This window comes from Prionailurus viverrinus, chromosome A3 (assembly GCF_022837055.1).
Source record: "Prionailurus viverrinus isolate Anna chromosome A3, UM_Priviv_1.0, whole genome shotgun sequence".
Classification (NCBI taxonomy): Eukaryota; Metazoa; Chordata; class Mammalia; order Carnivora; family Felidae; genus Prionailurus; species Prionailurus viverrinus.
In genome coordinates this window covers 38,231,737-38,249,843 of record NC_062563.1, presented here as the reverse complement: position 1 = coordinate 38,249,843, position 18,107 = coordinate 38,231,737, and the positions used below count along the sequence as shown (strand labels likewise).

General features: G+C 38.6%; 1 long non-coding RNA gene across 1 annotated transcript in view; it reads right to left on the bottom strand.

Moving 5' to 3' along the window:
- The window catches only part of LOC125162998 (uncharacterized), an 82,324-nt gene extending 64,798 nt beyond the window's left edge, over positions 1 to 17,526 (bottom strand). The window contains exon 1 of the long non-coding RNA XR_007151228.1: positions 17,415 to 17,526. This is a non-coding gene — a long non-coding RNA (uncharacterized LOC125162998). The remainder of the gene's footprint in view (positions 1 to 17,414) is intronic.
- Between the last annotated feature and the right edge of the window lie 581 nt (positions 17,527 to 18,107).

Genomic DNA, 18,107 nt, shown 5'->3' with positions numbered 1-18,107 from the left:
TCAGCTTTTCTTTTCAATAAATTTTAAACCCTAATCCTAGGCCAAGTTCTCTGGAAGCAGGAGAAGGGTGGGAGATTCTTATGCAAGTCAGTAATTGAAGGTGAGGCCTATTTGGAGTAGGAAGGAGCAAGATGAGAAGGGAGAACAAGTTGGACAAGGAAGTGGTTCAATTAAAACCTAGCCTAACTCTGATTCCATAGAGAGTTCTGGAGTCACAGAGTTATACCTTCTTGAGTCAAAGGAGGCAAGTTTGCATCCTTGTATCAGTCAATAATTGGATTTGGCCACTCCTGGGATGGGAAGTTATAGTCTTCCAGGAAAAAGGGCTCTTGTCAGCTGAAGGCAGTTATCTGGAGAAAGGGACAGTTGAGAGTCATTAAAATTCAATGCTCAAAGGAGGTAGGAACCCTTGCCTGGTAAATGGGAAATAGATAGGACAGCAACAGTGTCCACCACAACATCTTGAGTAAAATGCAACAAATTCATTTTATTTATTTATTTATTTACTTACTTACTTACTTATTTATTTTTAATGTTTATTTATTTTTAAGAGAGAGAGAGAGTCAAAGTATGAGTGGGGAAGTGGTAGAGAGAGAGGGAGACACCGAATCTGAAGCAGGCTCCAGGCTCTGAGCTATCAGCACAGAGCCCAATGTGGAGCTTGAACCCACGAACCATGAGTAATGACCCTAAGCTGAAGTGGCTGCTTAATTGACTGAGCCACCCAGGTGCCCCAAAATGCAACAATTTTAAACACCCACTCAAAGGCAAACCTTTCTATATAGTACATTCTTAAAGGTATAGTACATTCTATATATTCTATATAGTACATTCAGTTCCTACTAAGATGTAAAAGATTGAAATTAGGTCCTCAACAGAACTATGGATTGCATTAATTTAGGGTCAAATGACAGAACCAAAACAAAAAAAATAGGCAGTTAGGGACACCAAAAATGATTTTAATAATTTCATGATCTAGTATATAAAATTTGCATTATTTGAAGAAAGTATGTGGGGGAATTATAACATGTTTTAAACTACAAGGAAGACTATAGATAGCATGCTTGCAAAGTAAGTAACTTAAAATTATTCACACCAGAGTTTTCCCTTTGCCCATATGAATATATTTTACTCTATTAGATAGATATGACATCCAATAAAAGGCCTGTACACAATGTAATCCATTCTTCCTTTGAGTAACACATTGGGGGAATTTCAGGCCTGATGATAACATGTTCTGGGTCCCTGGACCTATTTATGTGTTTTCTTTGGCTTGGAAGGACCTGTTGAAAGCTTTTTAGTACAAATTATTTCTTCCAGTCTTGTCTAGGCCTCCTAGATTGCCCTGGAGAAGATCAGAGTCTCCTCTGGTGGCCCATGAAGAAATGAGACAGATCTGGGAGTACCCCAGAACTCAAGGCACCATTTCCTCTGGCATTCTCTGTGAAGGCCATTTTCATGGTCTGCAGAGAAAAGGTTAAGAGCATGTGGAGAATTTGGACAAGGCCTCTGGTTGTTTTGTTCACTGGAGTAAGTCAGGGGAAGGTATTATGTCTCATTCATCCTGACTCCCGCACAAGGTGGATACTGAGTGTGATAGACAGCTGTATGGACACTAAATGCCACTCTTTCCTTATGGACACTCAGCATGACATCATTTCCCAGGTAAGTGAGATCATGCATATTAGTTATCTATTGCTATTTTATAAATTACCCCAAACTTTAGCAGCTTAAATCATCATACAGTTGTTATCTAACACAGTTTCTGAGGGTCAGGAATCCAAGAATGGCTTAGCTGGGTAGTTCTGGCTCACGGTTTCTCAAGAGGTTATAGTCAAGCTGCCAACTGGGGCTACAAATATCTCAAGGCTGAACTGGTATTAGACCATCTCTTTCCAAGCTCACTCACATGGTGGTAGTAGGTTCTTTGCTGGGTGTTGGCTAGAAGTTTCCCAACATGGAATTCTCCCTATTAGGCTGCTCAAAACATGGCAATTTGTTTTCCACAGAGTGAATTATCAAAGAGAGAGCAAGCTCAAGATGGAAGCAGAAATCCTTTATAATATAATCTTGGAACTCATACCATCATTTCTGGCGTAGCAATATGAGAGGGGACCACACAAGGTGTGAATATCAGGGGGCAAGGATCACTGGAGGCTATGTTGGCACTGCAACTTAGTTCTGGCCAACAGAATATGGGTGGAAATGATGTATGCTATTTGCAAATAAGCATGTGGAAAACACCCTCCACAATCTTCCATGTCTATTTCCTAATTATCCAAGTGAGTAGTTAGGTCTTAAAAATCCAGAGAGGAATAGAACCAAAAGATCACAAGAGCCTGCATCCATGACTGACTGCACAGAGCAAACCCTCTATGACCTAAGGAAGAAAGAAACTATTAGTGTGTAACACCACTGAGATTCTCTCTTCCCTTCCTTCCTTCCTTCCTTCCTTCCTTCCTTCCTTCCTTTCTTTTACATCAGTTAGCTTCCCCTAATGTGTATATGTGTGTGTATGTGCATTTCAATTCAGAGTTTATATATTTTGATTTTTTCACAGCTTTATTAATATGCACTTGTTAGTATATTGTGCAATTTTTCCCTCTATGTTGTTAGTATTGGCTGTTCCCATTAACATGTAAATTTCTGGAGATCAGGAATCCTGTATTCTATTTTGTCTCTATCTCTCTCCAGCAACCAGGTGATTATCCTGCACCTAGAACAACTATTATCCACAGGTCAACTGCATGCAACCTTATTTCAATGCAAGGGAAAAGATGTCCCATGAAGCCTTAGCCCCAAAAGTCTCATTTCAGGGACTGACCTAAAGAAGAGGATATTACAAGTCTTAAAAGCTTAACTTTATAGAAAAGAGTCAAAATTTCAAAATCTATATTTAGCAAGGCCATTTTATGGAAAACAAATGAACAATTTTATACAATAGATAACCCAAATATCTGTATAGGAAAGAACTGTGCAATGGCACTTTTATGTACTCAAGCCAATTAAAACTTTTATTGAGCACCAACTATATTCAGTAAACACATCAAACTTTAGCTTTTACATAGTCATATTGTTTAGTAGAAGTGTTGTATTTAAATATATATTTAATATCATACGTAATTATAATTAATATATATTTAATATTATATATAATTAACATTTATATAATATTTGTATTATAATATAATATTGAAATCTATACACCTACATATCAAGAATTTTATTTTATCAAACTGGTTTACATTGTAATCTTTCACGACATTAGATTAGCAGAAATGGCACTATCTGCGTCCTCCAACTCCTGGAATAAAGCAGAAGGCTTTTCTCATTTCCTGTACCAAAGAGTTTCAGTTTTTTAGTCTAAGGATATAAATGAAGTGTAGTATCTAGGAAAAATATTCACGTCTTTTAAAATGAGAGATCCTTCCTTGAAAGGTTACCTTGATTTTAAAGTTTCAAAGTAATTAAGAGCACAAACCTGGCTGGGACACCATTGGTTGTCTGTGACTCCATTTTTTATCACTGTCTGAAAGACAGATGAGGCAGGCCACAGGCATGTGAAATTCCTGACAGATTAACTTTTGGGGAGTCAGACCAAACTAGAAACTGCTGTTCCATTTGCATGGAAATAAGAGCAAATATGGCTTACTTTTAAGTGATATCCACACATATGGTAAATAGAGAAAATGTAGTAGCCTCATTATTGGGCTCAGACAGACTAAGAATTCAGATCTTTTGTGAGAATTCACTTTTGTTTTTTAGTTGAACACCAAATTAAATTAAAATGAAGTGTATATTGATTCTACTTTTTATGAAGTCCTATAATTGGAAGTCCTGGATGTAATACACTTTTAAGTATCAAATCACAAATAACAATTCTATCTGTGAGACATATTATTCACCCTTGTCAATTAACCAATCGCAGAAATTTTTCTCAACTCTGATTACCCTGAACACAGATAATGAGTTCTCCTTCCAATTTTTATCCATTTCCTCCTTGCTCTATAGAAAATTATTGGTGTCTGTTTTCTTGTTAAGTTACTAGTTGATTTTATTTTTCACTTGATTTTACTTAAAGTGAAACTTTTTGTGATTATAACACAACAAAATCCTAGAGAAGAAAAGAGAGTCAGGACCACTTAAATGTATAATTTTTGGTGAAATCTCAGTAATCCCCTCTCTGAATTATATATAGTGAATACTATAAAGTAATAGTGAACGTCTCACTCACTGTCCCCTGACCCCCAGCCCTTATTGTTACACACATACAGAAACCATCTGTGTTGAAATTATTAGAGAATTTAAGTTTGGGGTATAGAATTTAACAAATAATGAGAAAATCAAGTTTGCTTCTATAAAATAAAACAAACCTAAATACACAAAGATACCTCCACACATACTTACATATATACACATATGCAATATACTCCCCATAGAGAGATGTATAATAGGGGATTATATTTTATTCCATGAGAATTTTTGCATCACAAAAAAGTGACTCAGGGTGACAGATGGTCCACACTCCCCAGGGATTGCAACAAGACAGATGTAACTGTAGAGGGGATGTAGGTGTCCTGCCTGTGGTCTTCAGTCCCTTGCAGTATCCTGGCATTACCCAATGTGGCTCCTAGTAGATTTTTACAATAATTTCCTCAATGAATTATGCCTCCCCAAGTCCACAATTATTTTTTTTAATTAAACAAAAATTTTTTTAAGTTTATTTATTTTGAGCGAGACAGAGACAGTGTGAGCTAGGGAGGGGCAGAGAGAGAGGGAGACCAAGAATCCCAAGCAGGCTCTCAGCTGTCAGCGCAGAGCCTGTTGGTCTCTGGGCTCAAACTCATGAAACCACAAGATCATGACCTGAGCCAAAACGAAGGGCCGGCTGTTTAACCAACTGAGCCACCCAGGAATCCCTAAAAGTTTTAAAAAATGTTTATTTATTTTTGAGAGAGAGGGAAAGAGAGAGAGAGAGCATGATCAGGGGGTGGGTCAGAGAGAGTAGGAGACACAGAATCTGAAGCAGGTTCCAGGCTCTAAGCTGTCAACACAGAGCCTGATGCAGGGCTGGAACCGTGAGAACCGTGTTAGTCGCTTAACCGACTGAGCCACCCATGCACCATCTCTCCAACCCTTTATAATGTGACTCTGCCACTCCTCTCAACAGGAAGTCTTGAATCTGGTCTGGCCCCAGGACTTGCTTTGGCCAACAGAATGAGGTAGAAATGATGCACAATTGCCAAGGGCAGGCATTTGGAAGCTTATGGCTTATGTTTTCACCCTCTTGAAACCACTCTGAGACCACCATGATGGGAATAAGCCCAGGATGAAAGATCACATGAAAAGAGATGCCCAGCCAACTCAACCAATCCTTACATCTGTGAGCTCAGGTAAGACAGAAGAATCACTTAGGGAACCCACAGAAGTGTAAGAAGCAACATATCATTGTGTATCTTTCTTTAACTTTTTAATTTGAACTAACTGTAGACTTATACAAAAGTTGCTGAGATAGTATAGAAAGTTTCCACATACCCCTTACTGGGCTTATATTATCACCACATACAACTATAGTGCAATGGTCAAAACCAGGAAATTAATACTAGTAAGCAAAGAGTTTATCCAAATTCCACCATTTTTTTTGCATGACTGCCTTTTGTTCTGTAGCAGGATCCAGTCCAGGATTCCACATTTCATTTACTTTTTGTCTCCTCAGTCTCCTCTAACTATCACAGTTCTTCAGTCTTTCCTTGTCTTTCATGACTTTGACACTTTTGAAGAGTACTTGTCAGTTATTTTGCAAAATATTCCTCAGTTTGGGTTTGGCTGAGGTTTTGCATTTTAGGAATGAAGTGATGTCCTTCTCAGTCCATTTTATCGGGGAGTACATAATGTGAAGTTGGCTTATTATTTGTGCTGCTCACCTTGATCAGTAGATTAAAGTGGTTTCTTTCTGATTTATCCATTAAAAAAATTTTTTTTAACATTTACTTATTTCTGAGAAACAGAGAGAGACAGAGCATGAGAGGAGGACGGGCAGACACACACACACACACACACACACACACACACACACACACACACACAATCCGAAGCAGGCTCCAGGCTCCAAGCCATCAGCACAGAGCCCAAAGCAGGGCTCAAACCCACAAACTGCGATATCATGACCTGAGCCAAAGTTGGATGCTCAACCAACTGAACCATCTTCTGATTTCTCCATTTTAAAGTTGCTATTTTATTAACTTTATAGTAGATAGTAACTTTATAGTAGATAAATATCTTAGGAGAGATAATTTGGAATATGAAAATAATGGTTTTAAGCTTCTAAGTCTTGGAGTGGCTCGTAACAGATAAATAGATATAGAGATAGATAGATAATAGATACATAGATGATAAAGATAGATATATAACTGATACAAGGCATAAGTCAAGCAGGGACTTCAGTTGGGGAGGTGAGACAGTGTGATATGGAAAATGGAAAAAAGGGAAGGGTCTATGTAATTTGAGTATCTATTGCACTTTTGTGATAGATTGGTGGGTAAAGAGATTAGAGTCATTCTGATACAGCAATATAATATTTGAGAGCTAGAGAAGAGAGAGAGGAATTTTTTTTTATTTTTTTTTCAACGTTTATTTTTTTTTTATTTTTATTTTTTTGGGACAGAGAGAGACAGAGCATGAACGGGGGAGGGGCAGAGAGAGAGGGAGACACAGAATCGGAAACAGGCTCCAGGCTCTGAGCCATCAGCCCAGAGCCCGACGCGGGGCTCGAATTCACGGACCGCGAGATGGTGACCTGGCTGAAGTCGGACGCTTAACTGACTGCGCCACCCAGGCGCCCCTTTTCTTTTTTAAATAAGGGCTTAAAGATGTAAGTTTTGACTTGACACCTGAGTGTGGAAGAGAATTTTTTAAATTACTTTTGGTAATTTGAGTACTTTGGGCATGTAGAGTCCCAAGATTTATTAGGGTTTTATAGAATTTTTTTCCTTAATGGGTAGTTAAAGGGTGAAGCTGTGGGCAGAACCATACATTCTTTAAACAATGTAATTGTAATTGCTAATGTTCCCATCACCCTATGTGTATAAGATGAATGGGAGTCTACTTATTGGACAAAGCTCAGTCATCCATGAACAAAAAACAGGAGTATAAGTCAGAATGTTATTTCTCAGAGAAAATGTGGCTGGTCTTCCTATTGTTTTGCAATAAGACATACACAAGAAGAGTCTGGCATGACACGGAATCTGAACAGCTCTAACTGCAGCTAATGGGAAAAAAAATGCACAGGTATCTAGGAAATTGTAAAGCAGAATAACTAACAGTTACTGAGTTCCTTGGCATTGGTGATAAACCAAAAAGCTAAACAGATAAGTTACTTGTATTCATGGAGTTTATATTCTAGTGTAAGAGAGCTTCAACAAACAAATGCGTTATTTAACATACATTTTAGATAATTCTATACAGTTTCAAAGACAAATAAAGCTGGACAGAGGCAAAGAGAGTGACAGGGTAGGGCAGTTGCTATTTTAGAAAAAGCAATCAGGGACAACTTGCCTAGGATGTGATATCTGACTCCACAGATGACAGAAGGCCATCAAGGGAGGAATAATGGGAGCCAGTCAACAATGAGAGGGACTCAACAGGTAGATGAGACCCAGCAGAAGGAGCCCAAAAGCATACAACATAGTAACACATAGAGAGAGGTGAAAGGCAAGTGATGTGTACTGAAGAAGATTCTCAGTAGATAAACCAGCTGTGGTTCTAAGACAAGGTACTCAGCCTGAGATCTATGCACCACCTGGGCCTGCAGGCAGATTCTAAGCCATGAATGTGGCTGGGGAAAAACTTAAATTGAATTGGATGTAATTTACTATAGTATGAAAACAGATCAGTAGTTTCTAAACACTTCATGAGAAGCATTTTTTTTCCTTTTTTTCCCCTTTCAAATGAAATTTCCTGCATAAGTGTTAAAATATTTTTAAAAAATGCTTCATTTCTTTGGCTGAAGTAAGTGTCATGGTCTCTGAGGCTCTCACTCCTGATCTGTCCTTGAAAGCCCAGTTCTTCACAGGGCACAGTTTGACTAGTGCGTCTTTCTTTCCTCTGAAATAAATATTGCCCTGCCCCACAAGCCTGTAAGTAGGAATACCAAGAGATTTTGACCATAGCAGATGGGGTGATGCACATTAAAGAGCTGGGCAGGCCATGCAAACTGGTGTACTCCCTTGTTCTTGGAGAGGTAAACAGTGATTCTACCGGTCCCTCCCCAGATTTTCCTCTGATAATGCTCACTTTGGCCAGCTAACTGACAATTACCCAAGCGGGTAGATATTAGCCAAATCCAGAATATCCCAAAATATCTTGAGCTAAGCCCTTTTTAAAAAGTATATAAAGGGGCGCCTGGGTGGCGTAGTCGGTTAAGCGTCCGACTTCAGCCAGGTCACGATCTCGTGGTCCGTGAGTTCGAGCCCCGCGTCGGGCTCTGGGCTGATGGCTCAGAGCCTGGAGCCTGTTTCCGATTCTGTGTCTCCCTCTCTCTATGCCCCTCCCCCATTCATGCTCTGTCTCTCTCTGTCCCAAAAATAAATAAACGTTTAAAAAATAAATAAATAAAAATAAAAATAAAAAGTATATATGGCTTAGAAACGCAGACATAAAACGTTATGTATATGTTATTGTGGGGGAAGAAAAATTTTACTCTACCCCTTAAAATTCTTTTGGCTGCTCTTAAGAATTAAATCGGCATAAGACAGATGAACAGGAGAAAATCAAATTTAATTATGTATGTACAGGGAATCCATGAGAATATGAGGCCCACAGGCAGTCAGACAACTGAGGCTTATATACCACCGAGCTAAGGAGAAGGTGGTGGGGGTCTGAGACTTCAAAGAGAAGAAAGACAATTCATAAGAAGATGAAAAGGATTAAACATCTGGTAAACAAATGTTTTCTGGGCCAACTAGAAACAATGGGACATGAAGGGGAATTTTAACAAACAGACTTTGGTAAGTTTCTCCCTGAACAACACATCTAGTTCATACTATGCTGTAGTTATCTATGGTGATAGTTCCCTTCCTGGAGCAGGTCCTCCATCTAAATTCTTTTAGGCAGTTAGGGAGCCTTCTGTTTCTTAACAACAATCATCCTAAAATAATCCACATGCCAAAGAGACACATTTTAAGGTGGTAAGTTTTGTTTCCCGGCAGTACTACAATAAAAAAACAAACAAACAAACAAAAACAAATGCAGACACTACTGATCAGTGGCATAGCACAATTTACCCAGCTTAAGAAAATGATTTATTCACCACCCCATAAGACTATACAATTATTCACTGACATGAAAATCATTTCCCAAGCTCTCTCTACCATGTGTATTTGGGAAGAAGTGACAAAGGAAAAAGTAAGAGGACATGTGGGGCAGCTTTTACTACTCCATGACTGTGCTTTGCTTATTTAATTCACAATGATCTCAAATGATTTTTGTAGAATGGCTGTCACTAGGATTTAGATCTTTGACAATAAATCCCATCGCTAAGTATTTCCTCAGATTTTGTTCAAAGCATTTTGTTGTCAAATTGAGGTCTTTAAGGAGCTATCATCTATTTAAAAATATATTAGAACAGTCATAAGTTCCCCTCTTCTTTAAGTTTCTCAAGTGAAGAGTTATTGCAATTGTGTTTCTGGAAGGTGCATACAAAAATCACAAATCACAGTGCATTCATGAGCCTGTCATGAGCCTTCCAGTAGTTAATGTAAAAAGGAGATGGAATTTCACCAAAATAAGACAGAACTTTCTGATAGATCTGTCTAAGGAGAAAATAAAAGAAAAATAATTTTAATAAGTTTCCTGTTACTGGAGAGGGTTTAAGCATAATTTTTTAAATGCAAGAGCTATATCAAACTCTACAATGTAAGCCATAGTAAATGCTCCCCAAAGGATGGCATTCACTTTCCTTTCCAGGTTCTTTTACAAACTATTACTGCCCTAAAAGATCATTAGAAAAACCTGTTGATTATTGGACTTAGTGAATGACAGTGGAATACTACCTTCACAGGTCTTAATAGGATCTAAGTAAGGAGAAATAAAGTGAAGATACGTATGGCACTTTAGGGCTAGTGGGTCAATTTTAAGGTGGGTTTTGGAAGGTGGAGAGCTGATTGAGACAGGGCAGAATTTATGGCATAGCTTTGAATTGCTGAGCAAAGTTTGTGGGTGCCTTGAAGAGAGAGTTGATAAGCATGCTATTAGTCATGACATTTAGGTAACTTCAGTTATTACAGTCATATTTATTTTCCTGGAAGAAGTATATTCTGGAGCAAATAGTTAAGCTACTTTGCTTGTTTTCAGTACTGTTTAACATACATAGAGAAAAATATCCCAGTCCCAATATTGTTTAACACAGAGACTGGAGTGATTCCATCTACACCTGCCTAAATAACCCAGAAAACCGCCAGAGGATTAGCAGAACGGAGTTGCCAGAGCCAAACGCAGACGAGAGGCCCACGGAAGAGGGTAGGAAGGGCGGCGAGGCGGTGCGCGCTCCACAGACTGGCGGGAGGGAGCCGGGGCGGAGGGGCGGCTCGCCGGCCAAGCAGAGCCCCCAAGTCTGGCTTGCAAAAGCGGAGGGGCCTGATGGACTGTGTTCCCACAACAAGCGCGACTTAGCGTCTGGGAGGTCATAAGTTAACAGCTCGGCTCGGAAAGCGGGAAGGCTGGAGGACAAAGGGAGGGAGAGCTGCTGAGCCCCCTGACGACAGAGCTCAGTTTGGTGGGGAACAAAGGCGCTTGCCAGCGCCATCTCCCCCGCCCATCCCCCAGCCGAAATCCCAAAGGGAACCGGTTCCTGCCAGGGAACTTGCTCGCTCCGCGCAAACACCCAACTCTGTGCTTCTGCTTCTGCGGAGCCAAACCTCCAGCAGCGGATCTGACTCCCTCCCGCTGCCACAGGGCATGTAAATGGATTAAATGCGCCAACCAAAAGACATAGGGTATCAGAATGGATAAAAAAACAAGACCCATCTATTTGCTGTCTACAAGAGACTCATTTTAGACCTGAGGACACCTTTAGATTGAGAGTGAGGGGATGGAAAACTATTTATCATGCGACTGGAAGCCAAAAGAAAGCTGGAGTAGCCATACTTATATCAGACAAACTAGACTTTAAATTAAAGGCTGTAACAAGAGATGAAGAAGGACATTATATAATAGTTACAGGGTCTATCCATCAGGAAGAGCTAACAATTATAAATGTCTATGCACCGAATACCGGAGCCCCCAAATATATAAAACAATTACTCATAAACACAAGCAACCTTATTGATAAGAATGTGGTAATTGCAGGGGACTTTAATACACCACTTACAGAAATGGATAGATCATCTAGACACACGGTCAATAAAGAAACAAGGGCCCTGAATGAGACATTGGATCAGATGGACTTGACAGATATTTTTAGAACTCTGCATCCCAAAGCAACAGAATATACTTTCTTCTAGAGTGCACATGGAACATTCTCCAAGATAGATCATATACTGGGTCACAAAACAGCCCTTCATAAGTTTACCAGAATTGAAATTATACCATGCTTACTTTCAGACCACAATGCTATGAAGCTTGAAATCAACCACAGAAAAAAGTCTGGAAAACCTCCAAAAGCATGGAGGTTAAAGAACACCCTACTAATGAATGAGTGGGTCAACCAGGCAATTAGAGAAGAAATTAAAAAATATATGGAAACAAACGAAAATGAAAATACAACAATCCAAATGCTTTGAATGAGTGGGTCAACCAGGCAATTAGAGAAGAAATTAAAAAATATATGGAAACAAACGAAAATGAAAATACAACAATCCAAATGCTTTGGGACGCAGCAAAGGCAGTCCTGAGAGGAAAATACATTGCAATCCAGGCCTATCTCAAGAAACAAGAAAAATCCCAAATACAAAATCTAACAGCACACCTAAAGGAACTAGAAGCAGAACAGCAAAGGCAGCCTAAGCCCAGCAGAAGAAGAGAAATAATAAAGATCAGAGCAAAAATAAACAATATAGAAACTAAAAAAACTGTAGAGCAGATCAACGAAACCAAGAGTTGGTTTTTTGAAAAAATAAACAAAATTGACAAACCTCTAGCCAGGCTTCTCAAAAAGAAAAGGGAGATGACCCAAATAGATAAAATCATGAATGAAAATGGAATTATTACAACCAATCCTTCAGAGATACAAACAATTATCAGGGAATACTATGAAAAATTATATGCCAACAAACTGGAAAACCTGGAAGAAATGGACAAATTCCTGAACACCCACACTCTTCCAAAACTCAATCAGGAGGAAATAGAAAGCTTGAACAGACCCATAACCAGCAAAGAAATTGAATCGGTTATCAAAAATCTCCCAACAAATAAGAGTCCAGGACCAGATGGCTTCCCAGGGGAGTTCTACCAGACGTTTAAAGCAGAGATAATACCTATCCTTCTCAAGCTATTCCAAGAAATAGAAAGGGAAGGAAAACTTCCAGACTCATTCTATGAAGCCAGTATTACTTTGATTCCTAAACCAGACAGAGACCCAGTAAAAAAAGAGAACTACAGGCCAATATCCCTGATGAATATGGATGCAAAAATTCTCAATAAGATACTAGCAAATCGAATTCAACGGCATATAAAAAGAATTATTCACCATGATCAAGTGGGATTCATTCCTGGGATGCAGGGCTGGTTCAACATTCGCAAATCAATCAACGTGATACATCACATAACAAAAAAAAAGAGAAGAACCATATGATCCTGTCAATCGATGCAGAAAAGGCCTTCGACAAAATCCAGCACCCTTTCTTAATAAAAACCCTTGAGAAAGTTGGGATAGAAGGAACATACTTAAGGATCATAAAAGCCATTTATGAAAAGCCCACAGCTAACATCATCCTCAACGGGGAAAAACTGAGAGCTTTTTCCCTGAGATCAGGAACACGACAAGGATGCCCACTCTCACCGCTGCTGTTTAACATAGTGCTGGAAGTTCTAGCATCAGCAATCAGACAACAAAAGGAAATCAAAGGCATCAAAATTGGCAAAGATGAAGTCAAGCTTTCGCTTTTTGCAGATGACATGATATTATACATGGAAAATCCGATCGACTCCACCAAAAGTCTGCTAGAACTGATACAGGAATTCAGCAAAGTTGCAGGATACAAAATCAATGTACAGAAATCAGTTGCATTCTTATACACTAACAATGAAGCAACAGAAAGACAAATAAAGAAACTGATCCCATTCACAATTGCACCAAGAAGCATAAAATACCTAGGAATAAATCTAACCAAAGATGTAAAGGATCTGTATGCTGAAAACTATAGAAAGCTTATGAAGGTAATTGAAGAAGATTTAAAGAAATGGAAAGACATTCCCTGCTCATGGATTGGAAAAATAAATATTGTCAAAATGTCAATACTACCCAAAGCTATCTACACATTCAATGCAATCCCAATCAAAATTGCACCAGCATTCTTCTCGAAACTAGAACAAGCCATCCTAAAATTCATATGGAACCACAAAAGGCCCCGAATAGCCAAAGGAATTTTGAAGAAGAAGACCAAAGCAGGAGGCATCACAATCCCAGACTTTAGCCTCTACTACAAAGCTGTCATCATCAAGACAGCATGGTATTGGCACCAAAACAGACACATAGACCAATGGAATAGAATAGAAACCCCAGAACTAGACCCACAAACGTATGGCCAACTCATCTTTGACAAAGCAGGAAAGAACATCCAATGGAAAAAAGACAGCCTCTTTAACAAATGGTGCTGGGAGAACTGGACAGCAACATGCAGAAGGTTGAAACTAGACCACTTTCTCACACCATTCACAAAAATAAACTCAAAATGGATAAAGGACCTAAATGTGAGACAGGAAACCATCAAAACCTTAGAGGAGAAAGCAGGAAAAGACCTCTCTGACCTCAGCCGTAGCAATCTCTTACTCGACACATCCCCAAAGGCAAGGGAATTAAAAGCAAAAGTGAATTACTGGGACCTTATGAAGATAAAAAGCTTCTGCACAGCAAAGGAAACAACCAACAAAACTAAAAGGCAACCAACGGAATGGGAAAAGATATTCGCAAATGACATATCGGACAAAGGGCTAGTATCCAAAATCTATAAAGAGCTCACCAAACTCCACACTCGAAAAACAAATAACCCAGTGAAGAAATGGGCAGAAAACATGAATAGACACTTCTCTAAAGAAGACATCTGGATGGCCAACAGGCACATGAAAAGATGTTCAGCGTCGCTCCTTATCAGGGAAATACAAATCAAAACCACACTCAGGTATCACCTCACGCCAGTCAGAGTGGCCAAAATGAACAAATCAGGAGACTATAGATGCTGGAGAGGATGTGGAGAAACGGGAACCCTCTTGCACTGTTGGTGGGAATGCAAATTGGTGCAGCCGCTCTGGAAAGCAGTGTGGAGGTTCCTCAGAAAATTAAAAATAGACCTACCCTATGACCCAGCAATAGCACTGCTAGGAATTTATCCAAGGGATACAGGAGCACTGATGCATAGGGCCACTTGTACCCCAATGTTCATAGCAGCACTCTCAACAATAGCCAAATTATGGAAAGAGCCTAAATGTCCATCAACTGATGAATGGATAAAGAAATTGTGGTTTATATACACAATGGAATATTACGTGGCAATGAGAAAAAATGAAATATGGCCTTTTGTAGCAACGTGGATGGAACTGGAGAGTGTGATGCTAAGTGAAATAAGCCATACAGAGAAAGACAGATACCATATGGTTTCACTCTTATGTGGATCCTGAGAAACTGAACAGGAACCCATGGGGGAGGGGAAGGAAAAAAAAAAAAAAAGAGGTTAGAATGGGAGAGAGCCAAAGCATAAGAGACTGTTAAAAACTGAGAACAAACTGAGGGTTGATGGGGGGTGGGAGGGAGGAGAGGGTGGGTGATGGGTATTGAGGAGGGCACCTTTTGGGATGAGCACTGGGTGTTGTATGGAAACCAATTTGTCAATAAATTTCATAAAAAAAAATAAAAAAATAAAAATGAAAATGAAAAAAAAAAAAACACAGAGACTGGAAATTATGGTGATTTCAGTTCTCATTTCCAACCCTGCAATTCTGTTTCTTCTCTTTGGTATGGCAACATTTTCAAGAAAGTGGTAATAATGATCAATTTCACTTTTGACTTTCAAAATCCTCTGTGGGTTACACATCAACAATTTACATACAAAACCAAGTTTTCTCCCTAACATTGTATTTGATTTTATCACTGTATAGTTATTAAAGACTTGTTCATTTAATATTCACATTTTGTGAGCACATTTTATGTCAGTTTAACTGGTAAAAAATAGCCAAAAGTAAATTTGTGCCCAAGATGAGTAAAGGAAAATACACCCACTGTGAAGTCTTTCCTACTTACTTAACAAATGCCTTTCTAAGAGTTGAGTGATGTTTTGAAGGGCCGGGAGGTGTGCATGTGACAACACACAGGTGTTTAATATGAGACTGACTAGACAATTGAGAATCGTGGAGGTGACATCTAGCTGTTTAGGGTTATGTTGACTCTCTTTATACTCTGCTTAAAATCCCTATTTTTATTTCTAGTTTCATCTCTAATATGTAAAGAACTTGGATCCATCTTGTCCTCATAGTAGGAAAAAGGTGAATAAACTAAAGCAAAGACTTTTCTTGGAACCATCAAGAATTCAGGTCATTCATAAGGCACACTGCCACACAAAAATCTGGAGAGAGAGACAAATCCAGAAAACCTCAGCCAAGATCTATTTACCTGGAGCAGAAGCTGTGGGAGCCATAAACTGGTTAGAAACACTCAAGTGGGGATTTGGAAGAATTGCTGGAAGCTGAGTGTACATGAAAAGCTTCTGGGGATGCAAGCTTGGAGTAGACCCTATACTTTGGTGTGTTTTACCTCTGGAACCCCAGAAAGTTCTCAGGGTAAAGATTCAAGAAAGATCACCTCGAGTAGGGTTATTTTTGTGAAATATGCACAGACCATTCTCCATAAGAAGGAAAGACACTGCAGGAAAAAGATGGCCAGAGCTTCATCCCAGCTAGGTGAGGAATATTCCTCCCACTCCAGCCCCTGTGAGCCTTCCTGTCCCACCTAAAGGAAAAAGAAAAGCTAAGAAACACATATGAAGGTCACAGTCCAGGGACATAGGAAGACTGAATTCGCTGGAAGACTGAGATTTAATCATAAGGTTATAGGACACTCCCACTCTGCCATACCTTACCACAACAGCAACAACACTGCAGTGCAATAACACTGGGTTTCAGCAGAAAGAGCTGCAAGATGCAAACTCTGAGGAGGAGTACTTATGAAAGCCCGAAGTCAGCAGGGAATATCAAAACAATATAGCTACAGCAAATGTTAAACACAGTAGAACTCCTAGCCAGATTAATATAAAACCTCAAACTAAAGGCCTATTTACTTCAAGTCCCATTACCTGATGTATAATGCTTTTAACAAAAACTTACAAGGCATTTTAAATGCTGTATATACAAGGCATGTTAAATGTATATATATACACACATATATATACACACATACATATATATATTTATATATATACACACACACATATATATACACACACACATATACATATATATGTATATATATCTTATGCTATATATAAATGCTTTGTTATGTATATATAATATATAAGATTATATATAAGAATATATTATATATATTATATTCTATTACATATCCCATTATATTACATATATATTATATCTTATGTATAAAATACATATATATTTTGCAAGGTCAGAGAATAAGGAAATACTCCAACAAATGAACAAAAAAAATCCCCACAATGTTGGGGTATGTTAGAGGGACGAAGTAATCAACTGAAAAACTCCCAGTGGCCAAGTCTGAGACAATTTAAGCAATAAAATAAGTAAATTAGATTATAACCCACTGTATTAAATCTACGAGTCCATAGTGATATAAATAAATGGTTGGCTAAATAAATAAATGGAGGATAAAAAGCAAATCTCCCTTTAGAAGAATTAAAAATAATTTAATGTAGATACTTGTCCCCTCAAGGAGGTAGAGATTAATTTTCTAGTCCTTATGCATGGGCTGCACATAGTGACTATCTTCTAAAATGTATAGTATAGAAAAAAAGAGAGAAGAGTAACTTACTGTGGAAAAAACCTACAAATACTGTCTTGGCCTGGTGATTAAGGTTGACACCAATAGCAATATCATGTTAAATGCACGTACTTTTGATATGATGTGATGACAATGGCACTTTACCCCTGTGGTCTTGTTCCAGAATATCCATCATCCCAGTAAGATCATGAGAAAAACATCAGACAAATCCCAATTGAGGTAATTCCACAAAATAACTTACCAGTACTCCTCAAAACCGTCAAGGTCTTCAAAAATCGAGGAAGGTCTGAGAAACTGTCACCACCAAGAGGAGCCTCAGGAGACATGACAACCAAATATAAATTGGTATCTCAGGATCCTAGAACACACACACACAAAGTATATTAGGTTAAAAAAAAAGAAACTAAGTTTCAGGGCGCCTGAGTGGCTCAGTTGGTTAAGCATCCAACTTTGACTCAGGTTATGATCTCGTGGCTCATAAGTTGGAGCCCTGCATCAGGCTCTGGGCTGACAACTCAGAGCCTGGAGCCTGCTTCGGATTCTGTTATCTCCCTCTCTCTCTGCCCCTCCCCCGCTCACACTCTGTCTCTGTCTCTCTCTCTCAAAAATAAACATTAAAAACATTAAAAAAAAGAAACTAAATATGAATAAATATTTGGATTTTAGTAATAATGTATCAGTATTGGCTTATTATTTGTAACAAATATATCATACTAATATAAGGTGTTAATGAGGAAAACTGGGTGTAGAGGATATGGAAACTCTGCATTTTTGTCCCAAATTTTTTCTGTAAATCTATCTGTTCTATGATACAATGTTTATTTTTTAAAAATACCAACCTTCAAGAAAAATTTTTTTGGAGAATACAGACTGAGTCATTTGGACAGACTTAACATAATAGTTACATAAAAGATGGCTACTATGTCAAGGAAGG